At 32.9% G+C, this 18,883-nt stretch overlaps 1 long non-coding RNA gene across 1 annotated transcript in view; it reads left to right on the forward strand.

Moving 5' to 3' along the window:
• The window catches only part of LOC143059803 (uncharacterized), a 31,752-nt gene extending 23,911 nt beyond the window's left edge, over positions 1 to 7,841 (forward strand). The window contains exons 2-3 of the long non-coding RNA XR_012973614.1: positions 3,065 to 3,233; positions 7,437 to 7,841. This is a non-coding gene — a long non-coding RNA (uncharacterized LOC143059803). The remainder of the gene's footprint in view (positions 1 to 3,064; positions 3,234 to 7,436) is intronic.
• Positions 7,842 to 18,883: the final 11,042 nt, after the last annotated feature.

The following is an 18,883-nucleotide window of genomic DNA, read 5'->3' on the forward strand; positions in this document are numbered from 1 at the left end:
TTCGAACCCATGCTACTGTGATACCGTGACACCAAATCGCCTGCACTGCAGCCGTCCTCCTAGACCACACGACCACCTGGGCTCTACAAAAATAAAGCTTTCAGTGGCCGTGTGTTACCTTTCCTCGTCAGTTTTAATCTAGCGACGTACTACAGTACATAATATATAAGGCATGGAGATGTTATTGTTACAGATCAGCTCAATTATCTATAGTAAAGATCCTACAAATTAATGTAAGATACAGACACAGAAAATAATTATATTTATAAGTACGTCTGAGTCAGTGACAACTCTACGAGGGCAAATTTACAGATCTAACATTGTTGGGTTGATGTTTAGAGAAAGAAAAGCAAAGTCGAAACGCTTTTCTTGAAAACCAAAAATGACTGATACCTGACGTCTTTAACACAATAAGCTCACATCGATTTGAACTTAGCTAGACATGCTTTATCTAAATTGGTTGTTTTCTGCCGACTGTTCAACTTGGTTATCTTTGTGACGTTGTTTGCCGTGTACGTATAACATTTAGATACACAAGAGTGCACGTGAAGAGTATAACTTTGAAGAGCGATAGGCTACGAGCCAAACAATATCGTTCATAAAGGCGATAACTTTATCTTTGCCTTATCTTTAAAATTATATCAGAATGTTATAAAGTATTTGCGAAGCATATCAACACGTGCTATGCACCTCGTGAAGAGACAAAAAATATGAATTTACATGTGTGATAAATCTGTTCCCGTTGTTTACTTAAGCTCCAGAGATCTATTAAATCTAAAAAGATAATATATTTATATTTAGGCAAGGTTCGAGTTTTCTTTGTATGTATAAGTTTTTACACGGGAATAGCTACATTACTTTTGAAAAACAATAACATACACAAATATCGGAAAGAACTAGAAGAAGAAAGACAACTTGTAAGCTCATTCACAAACATCATCTTAAGCCAAGAATAAAATAAATAATAACAACACTTTATAAATGGTATGAATTCGAACAAAATACAAATAAACTCATCATAGATATCAGGATACAAATTTTATATTACGCCAGACACGCGTTTCGTCTACAAAAGACTCATCAGTGACGCTCCTATCAAAAAATATTTAAAAGGCCAAATAAAGTACCTAAAGGGACTATCAAACACCTTCATCTTTGAACATAAACTGTATTGAAAGAGGAGCTAAAAATGTGCATCAAATCATCATATTTAACTTGTCAGCGTATCGGGACTCCAAAAATACTTTACATAACCTACACAATTGATTTATTGTTAACTTTGTTCATTTCCTAAATGTGTATAAGAAACTTGTCAAAAGCCAACTTGATGTTTCTAGTGACAAGAGAGAATGCAAGTCACTTGTACATATTTGCATTCATTTTTTATACATAAGAAGCTTTGGGGTAATAAGTGAGGGAAGATGACTCTGGATTATTTACGGTAATTCAATGATTGCGTATGTTGTTTCGGTTTTATTGCGTACTGTTTTTTTTTAATTCACACAAATATTATATGTCATTGAACATTTGAATTTGGAGTTGAAAATTTTGAATTTGAATTTGTTAATGCAACGTTTAAGAACCGCCTTATATGGAATATCTTATTTACCAAAATAGTTACTTTATAAATATCATCTATTGAATAGCTGAAAATAATATTCATTGTAATTAGATGATTTCCTGTCTCTCAATAGGCCACATTTCAGCGAAGGTTTGTATCTCATTAACCCCTGGCCAATGAACTTGACACTAAGGACATTCCTATATTAGTATTATAAATTCTGTTTCTGGTTCCTTTTATTGAAATTAACACAGTTGGTTATATTCAAACTTTAAATTTTTAAAATATTAATGCTTTTCCACTTCAGGAATAGATTGCCTAAGCTGTAATTGGCAAACATTTAGGAATTTCTGGTCCTCAATGCTCTTCAACGTCGTACTTGTCTTGATTTTGCCTTTTTAAAGTTTTTGATTCGAGCGTCACTGATGAGTCTTTTGTAGACGAAACGGAAGTCTGGTGTAAATATAAAATTTTAATCCCGGTATCTATGATATGTTTATTTAAAGAGTAATGATTAACCTGACTATTACTCCAATTGTCAATAACCTTTCACAGTAAAGTAATATATACCATCTGCTTAACGTTTCATCCAATGGCTTAAAGTGTTAGAATTTATCACATAACTGAAAACTCTACCAACGGCTTAATTAGGAAGAACGACTGAATTTGGAATTTTTAATGGTAACCACAGTAAATTTTTGTCACCCGTACTTTTTTTTAAAGTTTTAAACAACGATTTGGTGCAGATTATGTCTAATGTAATTAATGGCAATTAAAAAAAAATATGTATTAAAAAAAACAAAATCGTTTTGTTTAAATCATATTTATAAGAGCTTTCTTTTATTTGTGGTAGGAATATTTTCCTGGAAAATGAGGATTTTTTTTTAGAATTACTGCTGAAACGTGGTGGTATTCTGTCATGCAGTACGACTCAATTGGTTAAAACATAATGCATTATTTGTAATAAATCTTATACAATGTCCTTAAAAAATCTACCTGTTCTCATTCTATTCGAAAGTGGAAACCACTGTTTTATTTACAGTAGCAAGCGCAAAAGTATTACGTGATCTAGCACATATACTCAAACAAGTGTAATTTTTTGCAGGTGAAAAATATATCTCGTCGACACAGGTAACGCGTTACTATTTAAGTTAAAGGCAAATTGTTGTTCGATCAAGTTTTTCGATTATTTCAGAAAAATACATGAATCAGAGCAAATTTTGCAAGACGGCTATGTTTGTACATGAATCGGATTGCATTTTTGCAATAACATTAACGGGTGAAAAGTGTGCTTATTGCGATGTGTTTCTTTATTCTGCATTGACTAGAGGTGTAGGGGAGGTTAAAGATCTCACAAATCATGTTTAACCCCGCCGTTTTTTTGCGCCTGTCCGAAGTCAAGAGCCTCAAGATTTTGTTAGTTTTTCAATTTTAGTGCATTTATATGTTTTGGAATTTAGTGTTACGTCAATTTTCACTGAACTAGTAAACACTTTTGTTTAGGGGCCAAGTGCGGGATTTTCTCGCTGCGTTGAAGACCCATTGGTGGACTTCGGCTGATGTCTGCTCTTATATAGGTGTCTCTTTGACAAATTCTCCATTTCCATTTTCAAATTTATTGACCTTCACTCAACCGAATTGTGGATCCACAACAGAAATAATCAGGGAAGAGGTAACCTTATTGCTTGATAAGATACATGCACATAATGATAGATGCATAAGTTGAAGTTATAATTATAACTATAATTTGTTGATTTGACCATTTCATAGACATTAACCTCTAAATAAAATGAGGCGTACAATTTTGAGGTTATCTCAGCAAAAATGAAAGTATATTTGTTGAATCAGATAAAGATTTAGGCAAAAATAATATAGTGAAACATAGAATAGCTACTGGGAATGCGCAACCAGTAAATACATTTCCTAGGCGCTGTACAGTGCATTTACGAAAATAATTGGATAATAATATTGGAATTTTTACATAAAAGAGTGATCGAACCATCTATGTTCCAAGTCAGCGAAGAAAATTGACAGATCTTATCGATTCTGTGTAAATCATCGAAAATTAAATAAAGTGACGAGAGAAGATGCATATCCTCTCCCACGTATTTACGACTCCCTGCAACTACTTTCAGGGAGTACACGGTTTTCAACAATGTTCCGGTTATAATATAAATAGTATAATATAAATACTAAATTTAAAGGCAAATTGAAAAAAAGGGGAAAGTCAATAAAAACTGACGCTATCAATCAAAAGAAAAAGTGACAGTAACTTCCATATTTCCTGATTTAGAACATGCATTTTACAAAGATAATGATAAGTTAACCTGGTTTTCTAGGCAGCTAAAACTCCCACCAGATGTTTATAGTTCCGTTATATTGCCAACTTGGATGAGAAACCGAAACAAACATGATATGTTAATGTGACCATAATTGGGATCCAGCAGTGAAAACTGTATTAACTTACACCACAGAAATACAGCATAACTGACTAACAAATGCAAACATACACATTAATCTAACAAATAAAGACGACAAAGTAGATAGTCGAAAATGTGAACCACACGGGAAATAAAATTGATGCGTTTGACAATGACGTCATCAACACAAATTTATACCGTGGACAGTAAAAGCTGTATATAGTATAAACTTTCTCGGTATTAAAAGTTAACTAGAGCCCTTAAGAGCCTGTGTCGCTAAACTTGGTCTATGTGCATACATGTATTAAAGAAAGGACACAGATGGATTCATGACAAAATTGTGTTTTGATGATGGTGATGTGTTTGTAGATCTTACTTTACTGAACATTCTTGCTACTTATAATTTTCTCTATCTATAATAAACTTGGCACTTTAGTTACACAGAGGAAAATATTGTTTTCAAATTTATAAAATTAATGAAAATTGTTAAAAATTGACTATAAAGGGCAATAACTCCTTAAGGGGTCAACTGACCATTTTGATCATGTTGACTTATTTGTAGATCTTACTTTGCTGAACATTATTGCTGTTTACAGTTTATCTCTCTCTATAATAGTATTCAAGATAATAACCAAAAACGGCAAAATTTCCTTAAAATTACCAATTCATGGGCAGCATCCCAACAACGGGTTGTCCGATTCATCTGAAAATTTCAGGGCAGGTATATGTTGATTTAATAAACAATTTAACCCTGTCAAATTTGCTCTGAATTCTTTGGTTTCAGAGTTATAAGCCAAAATCTACATTTTACCCCTATGTTCTATTTTTAGCCATGGCGGCCATCTTGGTTAGTTGGCCGGGTCAGCAGACACATATTTTAAACTAGGTACTCCAATGATGATTGTGGGAGAAGATTTTTGTAAAAGACTACAAAATTTACGAAAAATTGGTAAAAAATGACTATAAAGGGCAATAACTCCTTAAGGGGTCAACTGACCATTTTGATCATGTTGACTTGATGTAAATCTTACTTTGCTGAACATTATTGCTGTTTACAGTTTATCTCTATCTATAATAGTATTCAAGATAATAACCAAAAACAGCAAAATTTCCTTAAAATTACCAATTCATGGGCAGCAACCCAACAACGGGTTGTCTGATTCATCTGAAAATTTCAGGGCAGATAGATCTTGACCTGTTGAATAATTTTACCCCACGTCAGATTTGCTCTGAATGCTTTGGTTTCAGAGTTTTTAAATTTTACCCCTATGTTCTATTTTTAGCCATGGCGGCCATCTTGGTTGGTTTAAACTTTTTTTAAACTAGATACTCAAATGATGATTGTGGCTAAGTTGGTAAAATCTGGCCTAGTAGTTTCAGAGGAGAAGATTTTTGTAAAAGTTAACAGACGACGCCGGACGACGACGACGACGACGACGACGACGGACGCCGGACGCAAAGTGATATGAAAAGCTCACTTGGCCCTTAAGGACAGGTGAGCTAAAAATGAAGTCAATCTGAATACAATATGAATACAAGGGTAAACAAAAGAAACAACATTATAAACCCTTCGAACCGCCAATCAGGGCCCAAAAGAATTTCAAAAGGTAAAAGGCAAATACACGATGGGGGATGACATAGATACTGAGTACCGTACCATCAAAAGTCATACGACCAAAAAACACACGAAGACAAATAACGGGGCAAATTAAATTAATTTAAAAGATACACAACTTCAGCACATAGAATCTTTAACTAAAGTCTATTGCGCATCTTGTAAAAAAACTCATCATAGATACAAGGATTAAATTTGGTATTTACGCCAGACGCGCGTTCCGTCTACAAAAGACTCATCAGTGACGCTCGAATCCAAAAAAGTTTAAAAGGACAAAAGTTGAAGAGCATTGAAGACCAAAATTCCTAAAAGTTTTGCCAAATACAGCTAAGGTAATCTATTCCTGAGATAGAAAAGCCTTTATTTAGTATTTCAAAAATTCGAAAGTTTTGTAAACAGATAATTTATAAAAATGACCATATCAAATTATGAATAAGACACTGAATATTTATCTATAAGGTTTGGTACTTTTCGTTTAACTTTTTAAGAAATTGGCAAAACCCTGGCTCATTATTTTTTTGCTCAGACACCGATAATGTTTTACAAAGTCTGAGAAGTAGCTTTATCCCCGGCTTAGTATATATCTAGGATTTTGATTGGTTAACGCACGTCGTTACAAAACCCATAGCCCCTGGGTGTTGCTAACCCATATCCCCGGACGTTGCTAACCATTATCCCGGGGAACTTCACGCAAGTTTTCCTTAGTTCCATGATTGCTCCTTGTGAAAAATTGAATTCTGTAGATAATCCATGATGTTTGTAATTAAATATTTAATTCATTAACGATTTTGTTTTATTATGACGATCATTTTACAGTCATTTCATTAAATGCATCACTTGACTGCCACATTTTCAAGGAATGGGACTACAGACCTAGCTATGCAAATGACCCATGTTGACGTCACACCATCTATGACGTAACTCTCACAACATTGAGCGCCAAATTTGACTCAATCCTGTAACTCTGTCTCCGTATTAAAAACGTCTTATATTTGACAATCTGTAGGGTTCTACCAAAGGTAGTACCCTACACCCCGTAAACAATATGTAACATTTCCAAATTTCAATAAAACTTTTTTAAATTATGAAAAAACGTTGTTTTCACGTTACACTTTGTACCCAAATTTCCATAAAACTCGGCCGATTCGGACTAAGACCGGGGATAAATTCGTTATCTACGTTCATATCCGTAGATATGGGTATTTTGACACCCTTCAGTACCCTGTACACCCTTCGGCTACGCCTCATGGTGTACTGGGGTACTTCAGGGTATTAAAATACCCATATCTACGGATATGAACGTAGATAACTTATATTGATATCCAATGAGTTGAGAAATGTATACTCCAGAAGTTGGTTAGTTGCTGCATAATGATAATCTTCTCGACTGTCATATATTCTGGTACTGATATGTTTTAAAATTCGAGAGAAAATCCGAGAAATGATGCAAAGGCAGCTGTATCCGTGCTTCCTTTTATCTCTTGCTTAGTAGGATATATTTATGGGAGCCAATCAGAACCGTTTGCATTGTCAAAGAGCATCGTCAAAATACTAGTACTAGTACCTGTTTGTGAAATTAAATAATCTATATATGAGGCCCCTCATGGGGGGTCCTAGTAATCACATAATCACCATTTTTTTGCCAATATAATCACATAATCATTTAATATTTGCTTATCTTTAGTAATCAAATAATCATAAACTAAAAATACAGTCCTAGGTAATCAAATAATCATGAAATATTTGGCTTAATAATCAAATAATCATTAAAAAAACGGCCAAGTAATGACATAATCAAAAACCCCATGAGGGCCCTCATATATATTTTTTTATATTTCAGTTTTTACAATTGTCTGAAAGAACTCCAACTCCTGTGAAAATAAGAAAAAATTTGCCAGGAGAGGTGCACCGTTGCTACCAATAGGGAACAGGATGATTCGACCTCTTATTCAACAATATTTCAAGAGAAGCAACTTTCCAACTTAAAAATGTTTTATTTTAGATTTTTCCTAATTTCACAACTTTTGAAATCATAAAAATGGTCACTTTAATTAAAAATAATAATTCAAGAGAAACGATTCCCTAATTGCATGTTGTTTAAATTGCAATAAAAACACAGAGGTTTAATTTGTTTATTTAATATTTTTATCTAAATTCACATTTCGCCTTAATTCAATTCCCATCTGGCCTTAGTATATTTTTTACCTTTTTTACCTGGAATTTCCAGTTAAGGCGAAATGAGAACACACCTATTCAACAAACATGTTGTCAATGTGAAACTCGTGCATTCTGATCACTCATTTTTTAGTGTGGCATGTTTTATTTTCGGGCTAATTTTTAAAAAAATTTGTAGAATTGTCTCCCATCCACCCGCCCCCTTTTCCTTAAAAAAAATGTACCGTATGGTTTCATTTTTATGGAGGAAAGTATTGTGGATTAATTCTTTAAAACGGATTTCAATCTATCATGTTGATACTTAATCATTAATGGTATAGGTTGTGTTTGATTTTCATATGATGAAGACATAATCTGTCATTCAGTGAAATTGAGGTCTGGAGCAGGCATGCTAGTAGTTCTTTGTTAATTTATGCACCAATGTCATTTTTGTTACTTTCTATTGTCACCTATTCTTACATTGGACTCGGACTTCTTTTAACCTCAGTTTTACTGTATGTATTGGTGGTTCTTTGTCCCGAAGCAAATGTCTTAAATGTTCCTCAAAAGAATTAATGAAGATAAGGATATCATCAATGTATATCAGTAAGAATTTCCAATTAAGACCTCTAAAAACTTGAGTCCTTAGACATTGAAAGATGATAGCTGCATTCATCAGCCCGTAACTCATACGATTACATTCGTAAACACCTGATTGGATATGAAAGCACTCTTATATTTAGTGTTCGTCATGAGAGGGATTTGCCAAAACGACCTTTTTAAATCTAAATTTGTAAAATATTACGCTTTAGCTTCAACAAGATCACCAAAACACTTTCAATATAAGGGAGAGGATAGCTAATAGGAACCGTTAATTTATTCATAGAACGATAATCAAATGCCATCCTCCAACCTCCTGTTTTCTTAGGAATCATGATTGACAGGGAACATCAATCAGAATTTAATTCTTCATTAATTCCATTTTCTAATAATTCCTGAAATTGATTTTCAGTTTCACGCCTTACTTGAGGTTAGTACCTATACGGTTTACACATAACGGGCCGTGCACCTGACTCAATTATAATTTCTTGTTGATACAATGGGGTTTTTCTTACTTCAGTAATATCTGTAGCAAAACTTTTTTATTTTAATTTTAAAACTTCTGCATCTTTTGTTTTTCAATATCTGTTAAATCAGATTCTGATAAATCAAACTTAAGATCTGAGCGTGATTTGCTGTTTTGTGTTTTAATTGATGATACTGATGGGTCAGTTTTATAAAACAAAATAAATAGTTTCTGTATTGAAATGAGCTGCTTCAGCCAGTTTAGTACGTGCCTTATTGATTAATTTTGTATCAGTCGGGTTTAACAAGCTTTAATAAACTTTACCGTGCATGATTTTAGCTATAAATGCTTTTGCTGCCAAAATAATGTGCTTGTGAGCTTGTGACTTTAGCGGTTTTAATAGCACTGTTGAACCATGTCGGCTTTTCTAATTTTTGTTAAACCCTTTTTTTTTAATGTTAACCGAGTTAGGGTGCATCGTTGTTATCTAAAATTTTAAATGTGTCGATTTCAAAATTGAACTTTTCCTATGTTTATTTAAAAAAATCAACACCTAAAATTAAAGAAGGGTGTAACTGTGGCTAAACATAAATTGATGCACTAAAATTTTTGTTTCCTATAGGAGCGGATATGTTAACTTTGCCTAGCAGTTTTACATGATTACGCTAGCAATTACGCTAGTATATCTGGTGGTTCGAGTTTGTGTGTTGAGTAAAGAGTTCTGATGAAAAACTGCTTACTCATTACAGATATGTATGCTCCTGTATCGACTAAAGCACGTGTTTTGTCCCACCCACATAGACTTTTGGTGTACTCTTCTTAAAATCTTATGTGGTTATTAAGTTAATTACTCTTATTTCTTTTCTATGTGCCCATCTATGGTTTTTCTTCTACACACAGGCCCGTGTCCCTAATGGTGACATTGAACTGCAAGTTTTTTCTCAATGATATACAAGACTTTTCAAAATGAACTATCTTCTTACAATAATTACATACTTTATCTGATGCTGGACATTATGACCTTATTCTACAGGACTTACCCCCACAGCACTGACAGCCCTTTGAATTTGTACACTTGCAACTGTTATGGTTTTGTTAATTGCTTGATTTGTCTGTGTTCATAGCGGATTAGGTTTTGTCCATCCTTGTCAAGAGGCTATATGTGGATGGTCTGACACTGCATCAGGTATTCCTGCAATTTAAGCAATCTCTCTAAAGGTTAGCATAGTCTTTGAACGATGGGGGAGTACGATATGACACATACTCTTTTTAAACCATTTTCGGTCACTGATATGATAAATTCCTCAGACATACAATTATTTGAATAAAAACTCAAAGCCCTGTCGATGTATTCCTCTACAGTTTCATATGCATTTTGTTTTAATTCTGTTATTTTAACTCCTACATTCAGTTGATTCTTCTCTGGATTTGGTCGCTAGCTTGAATTGGTCGCTATATTGAATGGAAGCTGAAATTGGTCTGATTATACAAAATGCGAATCCAGACATATACACATAATTTCATTAGATTTCAATGAATTAAAAGTTATCTGCTATCATTACAATTTACATTATTTAAAGGAAATAATCACTGAAATAACTAAATGAAGCTTGTTAAATACTTTCAGTTACAGTTATAATGTTATTGCTTCTAAATTCTTTTAGATAAAAACAAACTTACTCCAAGTTTCTCCCAACTTTTGACCAAACATCACTAAATGTTCAAATCAAAATCTTTGGTATATTTTGACAGCCATGTATCAATTTTTAGTTCCATTAAAAAAGAAGGTTCTTTGTATTTGACTAATTGAGTAATATAGTTTCTTTGAAAAATTAATCAATGATTTTACCAATAAATGGGAAATGTGTCCATGAGACACAGATGATGCCCCGCTTGCATATGTAGTTATAAAGGGGCACAACTCAAGAAGAGTAAAAGTAACGCCACCAAAATTCTTACTTGATCTAAGTTTTGTGGTATAAGCATTTTGTTTAAGTTTTATGACATTTGGTTAAGGCAAACTAAAGAAATAGAAAGAAGGCAAATGAAAAATTCAGCAATTTGTTCATTTGCCGTAAGGCATAACTCTAGAAATTTAAAAGTGACCCCACCAAATATTCATACATGATCTTTTTGTGGTTATTATCAGGTGTACTAGTTTCATATCAGTTGGTTTAGGCAAACTTAAATTAGAGAACGGAAATGCAAAATTCAGCATTTTTTTTATTTGATAATGAGCATAACTCTTGAATGGTTTACGCGATTACACCAAAATTTAAAGTTGATCTGTGTTTGTGGTAATAAGCTTTGTGTATAAGTTTTATAATATTTGGTTGAGACAAACTAAAGTTATAGAATGGAAACCATTTCGGGACATACAGACGTACAAGGGTAAAACTTAATGCCCCTTTGGCTAAGGGGGTGGGGGGTTCATAAAAAAAAACCAAAGAACTATGTCAGGGACTGTTTAGAGTCACCAATCTTTATTTGCACAATATTTCCTGTAAATATATTTCCAATTCCAAAATATTTTTTTAAAAAGAGGGACGAAAGATACCAGAGGGACAACCAAACTCATAATTCGAAAATAAACTGACAACGCCATGGCTAAAATGAAAAAAAAAAACAAACAGACAAACAATAGTACACATGACACAACATAGAAAACTAAAGAATAAGCAACACGAACCCCAGTATGTGTTGATCTTATTTCATCACTGATAGATATTTGTCTCATTGACAATCATACCACATCTTTTTTCTTTCATGCAAGTTGATTACATCTATATCAGTTGGGCCTGTGTTTATAGTTGTCTCATTGGCAACCATCACACGAGTCCTTATATAGACTTTAGTTCATACTAGTTTAACCTTAAAGTTTGAGAGATATCATCAATTGTATATGATAGTTTGTTTCTTTAATCACTTTAAATTTACCTTCAATACTGGCTGGGTAAGACACGACTTTTGCTTTCCCAACATGACAATTATGATAATCTAGACATACTTCAGACAAGAAACAAAGAAAACCTAAATGAATATTAGAGATTGACTGAAGTGTAGTGGTTAATTTTTTTCGTATTTCTGACGACGACGATGCCAACGAAGGCGTGATAGCAATATATAGTAAAATCATGTTCGTTAGAAAGAAAAGGTAATATTTTTAAAGATAACAGAAAACACCCATCCACACCCTCCTTTGTTTTGCCCATATCATGGTATAGATCTACGAATAAAGCAAAATAAACATGTTATGGTGGTCCCTTGTGGAGAGTTGTCTCATTGGCAATCATACCATCTATTCTTTTTTTTATCTGTAAATCATACAAATGTGCATGAAATATTTGTCAATGGTCTTCTCAAACAAGTTGCAAACCCCAAAGACTCAAAACTGAATATTCTGTAAAGATTGTTTAAATTCTCGCTTATGTTAATGAATCTTCAATCTTTAATATCTGATAAATATGAATCTTTTGTTTAGGCTGTCTAATTAATTGTGTTTAGGTCTTGGAAGCCTGTCAGATAAATATGTGATGGGTGGTGGGTATTGTAAAATCAACGAAAATGCCTGTACCAAGTCAGGAATATGCAAGTTGTTATGTATTCGTAAGTTGTATTGGAGTTTTTGATTCTGCCATTGATTAGGGACTTTTCATTTGTAAATTTCCTTGGAGTTCAGTATTTATTATATTTTTCCTTTTTTGATTATGCTTCTTTCGGGTCAATATTATATAAATATAGCCTTTGTATGAGGTCGATACAAGGATATATTGACCCGAAAGAAGTATATTGACTGAGGACGAAGTCCGAGGTCGATATACTTCTTTGGGTCGATATATCCTGTATTGACCTCATACAAAGGCTATATTTGATATATTATTAATTTCCCACCATGTTAGTTTGTATGAAAATTGTCATTTAGGTTTGTTGGAACTTTATAGATATTACATTGTCCCCTTGACAATAACAACATATTAGTTGTTATTTCATTTACTTTTTATTTGGACAACTTATGTATTTGAAGATTTTTTTCGTCAAATAATCGATCACAGATATCATTTGTTTCAAAACGTTAAACAATATCCTGAAATTCATTACATGACGTCACAAAGTATATCAGTTTTTAGATATTCTAAAAATAACCGTGCAATATGCTTTTTGCCGGTCAATATGCTTTTTGCTATCCGCCGTTTTCTCTCTACCTTCGAAAATATAGTTTAACATGTGACTATCCATAAACGAATCAAATTTGTTAAAATATACGAATTAATAATATATGTATATATATTCTTTGATATCATGAAAAAAATAAGAAAATAAGGAGAAATCTATCTTTCTACTGTCTATTGATGTTCCGTCATTGTGCCCGATGTTAGATACCATCGAGTCCGAACAAATTTTGCCGGTGTGGTTTAGACACAGTGAATATAGGAGGTGTCTTCTGGCTATTCCTACATTTTGTATTTTACTATTCTGGCTATTCCTACATGGGGGATTAGTAGAAGCAATACATGTTTTTATTGCAAAATATGTTGTTTTAGTCATTAGTGTCTAATTTGGTAAATTTACCTGTGGAAATTAAATAAAAATCATTATTTATATGTAAAAAATGAGACTTTTTTGTTTGAAAACATGCATGAAGTAATAGTTTTAAGTATTTTAGAACCATGGAATTTCTAAAAAATAAAACTAATTGAAAGAAAAAGGAAGTAAAAGCATTGGAAAAATAAAAATAAAATGAAAGAAAACGTAGTAAAAGCATTTAAATGTCTGGAAAGTCTGAAAAGGCCCTGATATGACAATGTGAAACAATTCAAACGAGAAAACTAACGACCTTATTCATATATAAAAAAAATGAACCAAAAACAAATATGTAACACGTAAACAAACGACAACCACTGAATTTCAGGGTCCTGACTTGGGACAGGCACAAAGAATTTATTAATTTCATTATTTTAACAAATTATGATTTTTAAAAACGAATATAATATCAAAAGTACTTAATTATCATAGATAATAATAGAAAATAAGGTTACAGAATGATGAACTTACTCCAGTTGAGCATGGAGATGCTGCTTCGCATCTCCTGCACATTGATTAAGACTTTGAATTCTCTTATATGTTCAATCATGTTCAATGTATTACTATGTGAGTATATATTATTGTAAATAATTGGAATTACTTGTGCATGCCATTATATATATAGCTATAAATTCATATTGTGCATTTGAATATTATTTACATAAACTGTGCTATGAAATATTATTAAAAAAAATTATATTTTGTGATATAAATTATTCTTTTTCTTTACTTTCTACAAGAATTACCTGCATTTACCTTGATTCATTAGATCTCATTAGTTTAGTGTTGTTACAACATAATCCTACATAATCCCATTGTTTACACAAAAATTCTGGGAACTCCTACATAAAATTTTACTATTTTACCTATAAAATTCAAAATGTAGGAATAGCCAGAATGAACCATATAGGACAATAGTGTTGATTAAAAATTACATCACTCCAGACCCTTTTGTTTTCCACATAATTTATATTGCCAATAATTACCAAGTTCCGGGTCGAATCCGATACCGATACCAATAGTATATTCACCTGTTACCTATTACATTATCTGTATGTTTCTCATCTGACAGGCGCACCACCAAACGGTGTATTTAGGATTTTGCTATTTACACGGGTCATAATCACAAGGTTGACACTACTAAATTCAATAATTGTCAAATTGTTCCCTATTGTAGTATTTTAAGCAGAAAGACTTTCTAAGATGACAATACGAATACTAAAAATCTGGACTTAAAATAAGGCGTATAGGTACAGTTTTCAATTGTTTAGCGGGCATGACATAAAACAGCGAATCAAAGAATTCAACTTTATTTATAACTAAATTAATAAATATAGGACAATGCTGTTGATTAAAAAATAATCAATTCCAGGACCTTTTGTTTAGTCCAAATAATTAATATTACTAATAATTGATAAGCTCCAGGTTGACGGATTCAAACAGAAAGATTTTGAAAGCAGAGAAAACCGTGCATCTTATATTCGGTAGGACTTTACCAGATGACAATCCCAATACTAAAATAAGGCTTACGCATAGTTTAAACTTTAATTCAGTCACGCACCCAAGATATCACGGGTGTGTTCTAGTGTGTACTAAGTTTCAAATTGATTGGACTTCAACTTCATCAAAAACTACCTCGACCAAAAACTTTAACCTGAATGGGACAGACGGATGAATGGACAGAAGGACGGACGGACGCACAGACCAGAAAACATAATGCCCATAAAATAAATGGAGCATAAAAAGTGAATTTTGGAAATTGCTGGCAAGACAATGGTTTAGTTTGAATTAAATACATATTTGAAATAATACACGTCTATAACCTACATGACCTATTTGAAATAATACACATTTACAGTTGCAAACTTTCCAGATGTGCTATCCAGCACTTTGATTGGTTATTATCTTGAATACTATAATAGATAGAGATAAAATTGGGGTAAAATTGTTTATTAAGTCAAGATCTATCTGCCCTGAAATTTTCAGATGAATCGGACAATGAATTGTTGGGTTGCTGCCCCTGAATTGGTAATTTTACATGACTTTAACCTTAACCCCTCTATTACTTAAGGCGAAGTGTACGTAATTAAACTACACAAAGGATTTTTTTGAAATTTTACATGTATATTCTACTTGTAAAAATAAATCGGAAAATAAAATAAAAAAAGGGGGTAACCGTTTTCGTTTTTGAGATACGAGCTGATGAAGTTAACAGCATCATACACCAAAATTACAAAGGATATATAGGGAAAATCGTGAAATTCGGCAGGAATTGTTACATTTCCAAGATTTTCTATTATATTAGACAATCGATTTTTTTTTTAAATTTATGAGACGATTCTAAAATGTCTGAGGAATCGATTGGTGCAAAGAAAGTCCTTAGCAACCGTGCTGCTTTTCAAGCTATACCCTGTTAAAGTTGAATTTTGCGTGTAAAAAAACAAAAAACAACGACAACGTTATTGACGTCGCTGAAACAGTTACGACGCTTCATATAGTTCTATACTTGTATGAAATATATACCGTTTTGTTGGAGTTCATGTTGCTCGGTCTTTAGTTCTTTCTGTTACGTTTTGTGTACTATTGTATTGTATTTGTCTATTATATTCGGGTGCATGCGGAGATCGCCAAACTAGAAAACGGTTGACATTTTCTTCATTATAAACTAGAACTATTTTCGACCTTGGTGCCTTATTTTTGTTAAAATCTAAACACTGCGACGTGTTTTCAAAATCTTTGTTCCCATAAAACTTCATTTCATCAAGGTCTCTTCTCAGAATATCAGCCATCTGTCTGGCACAGGATAACAAATCAATATTTAAGTAAATTTAAGTTGTGTGGTAATTCTTAGTACATTTGGGTGAATTAATCTTATCTTTGTGCCGCATAATCATCTCTATAATTCAACACATCCCTGAGCCACGACATTATACATTTTATGCATTGCATGATCTTCTTTTTATCACAACCCAGACCGGCTAGTAATCGTTGTATAACTTTACACGTCTGAAGACGAATATTTGCGTGAAACATTTTTGTATGATTTTTATTTCTGGAAATCAATCTGAAATCTACAACAGTCCTTTTCCGAAAGTCGGGCTGGACCTTTACTTTTATGTGCATTCGGGATTTACACAAATTGTAACCCGAATAATTCAGTCGTATTATTCAGCTGATGTACGAATGCTACATTTCTCGTGTGGGAGAAAATCGGACACGGAAAGGGCTTGAATTATTCGAGTTACTCAAATTGAAACTCGGGAATATATTTCTAACTGTTCGGAATTCGCGGAAACAAATGATTGTTTTTCGCATTACGGTATTGAATCAATATGAGTCAGAGATACCAATTATTTCTTTTAACAAATTCGAATACCAGTCAGTTTATAGGACCTCAGTTTGAAATAGGGGCGGCAATCCATTCATTTTATCCAATCAATTGGAAGGAAAGGGGGGGGGGGGTCAACATTGATAGTCAAAAAGCCTTGAAATATTCGATAAAAACGTTGAATGTAAATTATATGAACTCCAAAGTCTCATATTATAAGACTAGTAAACCACAGTCTTCTCAATTCTTGTACATGTATGATCATGAACTAGGTGAAAACCTAGAGCTAACCGAGTGCGAGATCCTCATGGATAATCATCGAGGTCGTTAAACACCCCTTGCAGTAAACTTGGGTTAAATTTAAAAAAAAATCTAAATGTAATAGTCTGAACACATTTCACCTCTCATTTCACTAAATATTAAATTGCAGTTACAAGTATCACAAAACTTCCCTGACCTCTTTTCTTTAACCATAATAGAGGGAGGAGGGAAGGAGGGATCCAGATCCCGAAATCCCGGGCTTAAAAACACGAAATCCCGAGGTCCCGAATTTGAAAAAAAATTAAATCCCGAAAGGGTCAATTCCGAAATCCCGAGCTTAAAAACACTCGATCCCGGAGTTTCGATAAAGGTCCTACCCTCCCCCCTCCCCCCCGTAATTCTATATTCTATTCATTCATAATCTTGAATGGGGTTTTTATACTTCAAAATTACATTCTCTAATTTTGAATGCTGCACACAGGCACAATAAAAGAAAACAGATATCGCTATATATCTCTTCGAAATTGGAATTTGTGAAAGAAGAAATTACATGTTATATTTTATCTTACATGTGTACTTTCAATTTCAATATGGTTCTAAATTTAGATTTAGTTTTCCCATAAATTGCGGACGGAATAGAAGACACCCTCTTTATTTTCTGCACATGTAGAAAAAGTTGAAAACTGGGAGTTGAATGAAATAATTTTTACTTATTTTAAGATAAATGTTAGAGTGAGACAATTTTTAAGTTACTGAGTAATTTTTGGGGCATAATTTGTTTATTTTTTGTTTGTTTTCCGTCTTTGTTCTTCCTACTTGTAAGTGTTGCACTAGTGGTCAAATTATTCTCTTGGTATCGTCTGATATCTTATATGAATATAAATCATGTCCTTAAATTTTCAATTGCACAAAATACGAACATTTCAACGTCTTTTTAATTAAACAATTAAATTCACACGTCTTTCATTAATTATTTGTAACCTATTTTAAAACTTTACGTTGAGTACTGTGTTTTTCGTTCAAGACTACGGCTTTTTAAATCGATATTGTTGGGTCAATTCAGGTTTTATTTTAATTAATTTGATATCAATAGAAGAAAAAATGTTACATGTTTATTTGTTTATAATTTTGTTGTGAGGCGTTTTTTCTTTCTGATGATATCATAAACACGAAATGCCTTCTCCTACGCGTCTAAAACCAAAAAAAAAAATAGTGTTTTTAAGTAAGACTGCACACAGAACAACGTACAAAATGCTGTGATTTCTAGTTGGAGTTATTTAGATAATTTCTATGAGGTTTAAGACAACACAGGCGTGCTTGTTGGATTCATTATAGACCGCAGAAAGTAGTTTCTCTTTCGTGTGTCCTTTCTTGGAGTAAGGGAGATAACTTGCGTAACTAACGACGAACGTTTTTAATCCCGTATTCCGCTAGAGGCGTGCAATTACGTACACTTCGCCTTAAGGAATGACTGTAATATTTTTTCTGTCTATCAAGAAATAACATTAAAAATTTGGTGCACACTGAATAACGCGCGTAGCGGGTTATTTAACAGTGTGCACCACATTTTTTATGTTATTTCGAATAGACAGAAAAAAATATTACAGTCATTTCTTATAATTTAATTCTAAATTCCATTTTAAACCGTAGAAAACCATGAAAAAACGTTGATGACGTCACGGTCACATGACTAAATTATGTCTATGGGCTCATAACAAAATAACGTCAGCCGACGCGTTACATCCAAAATTAAATTATATGACTTTAACGTTAACCCCCTCTTTTACATGACTTTAAAGTTTGGCAAAGTAACAAGTCTTGTTTAAGCTTCAAGCTTAAGAAAAAAATAGTACCAAAGTATGGAAACAAATGAAGACATAAATGAAAAAAATGTTTT

Source organism: Mytilus galloprovincialis, chromosome 14, assembly GCF_965363235.1.
Source record: "Mytilus galloprovincialis chromosome 14, xbMytGall1.hap1.1, whole genome shotgun sequence".
Lineage (NCBI taxonomy): Eukaryota > Metazoa > Mollusca > Bivalvia > Mytilida > Mytilidae > Mytilus > Mytilus galloprovincialis.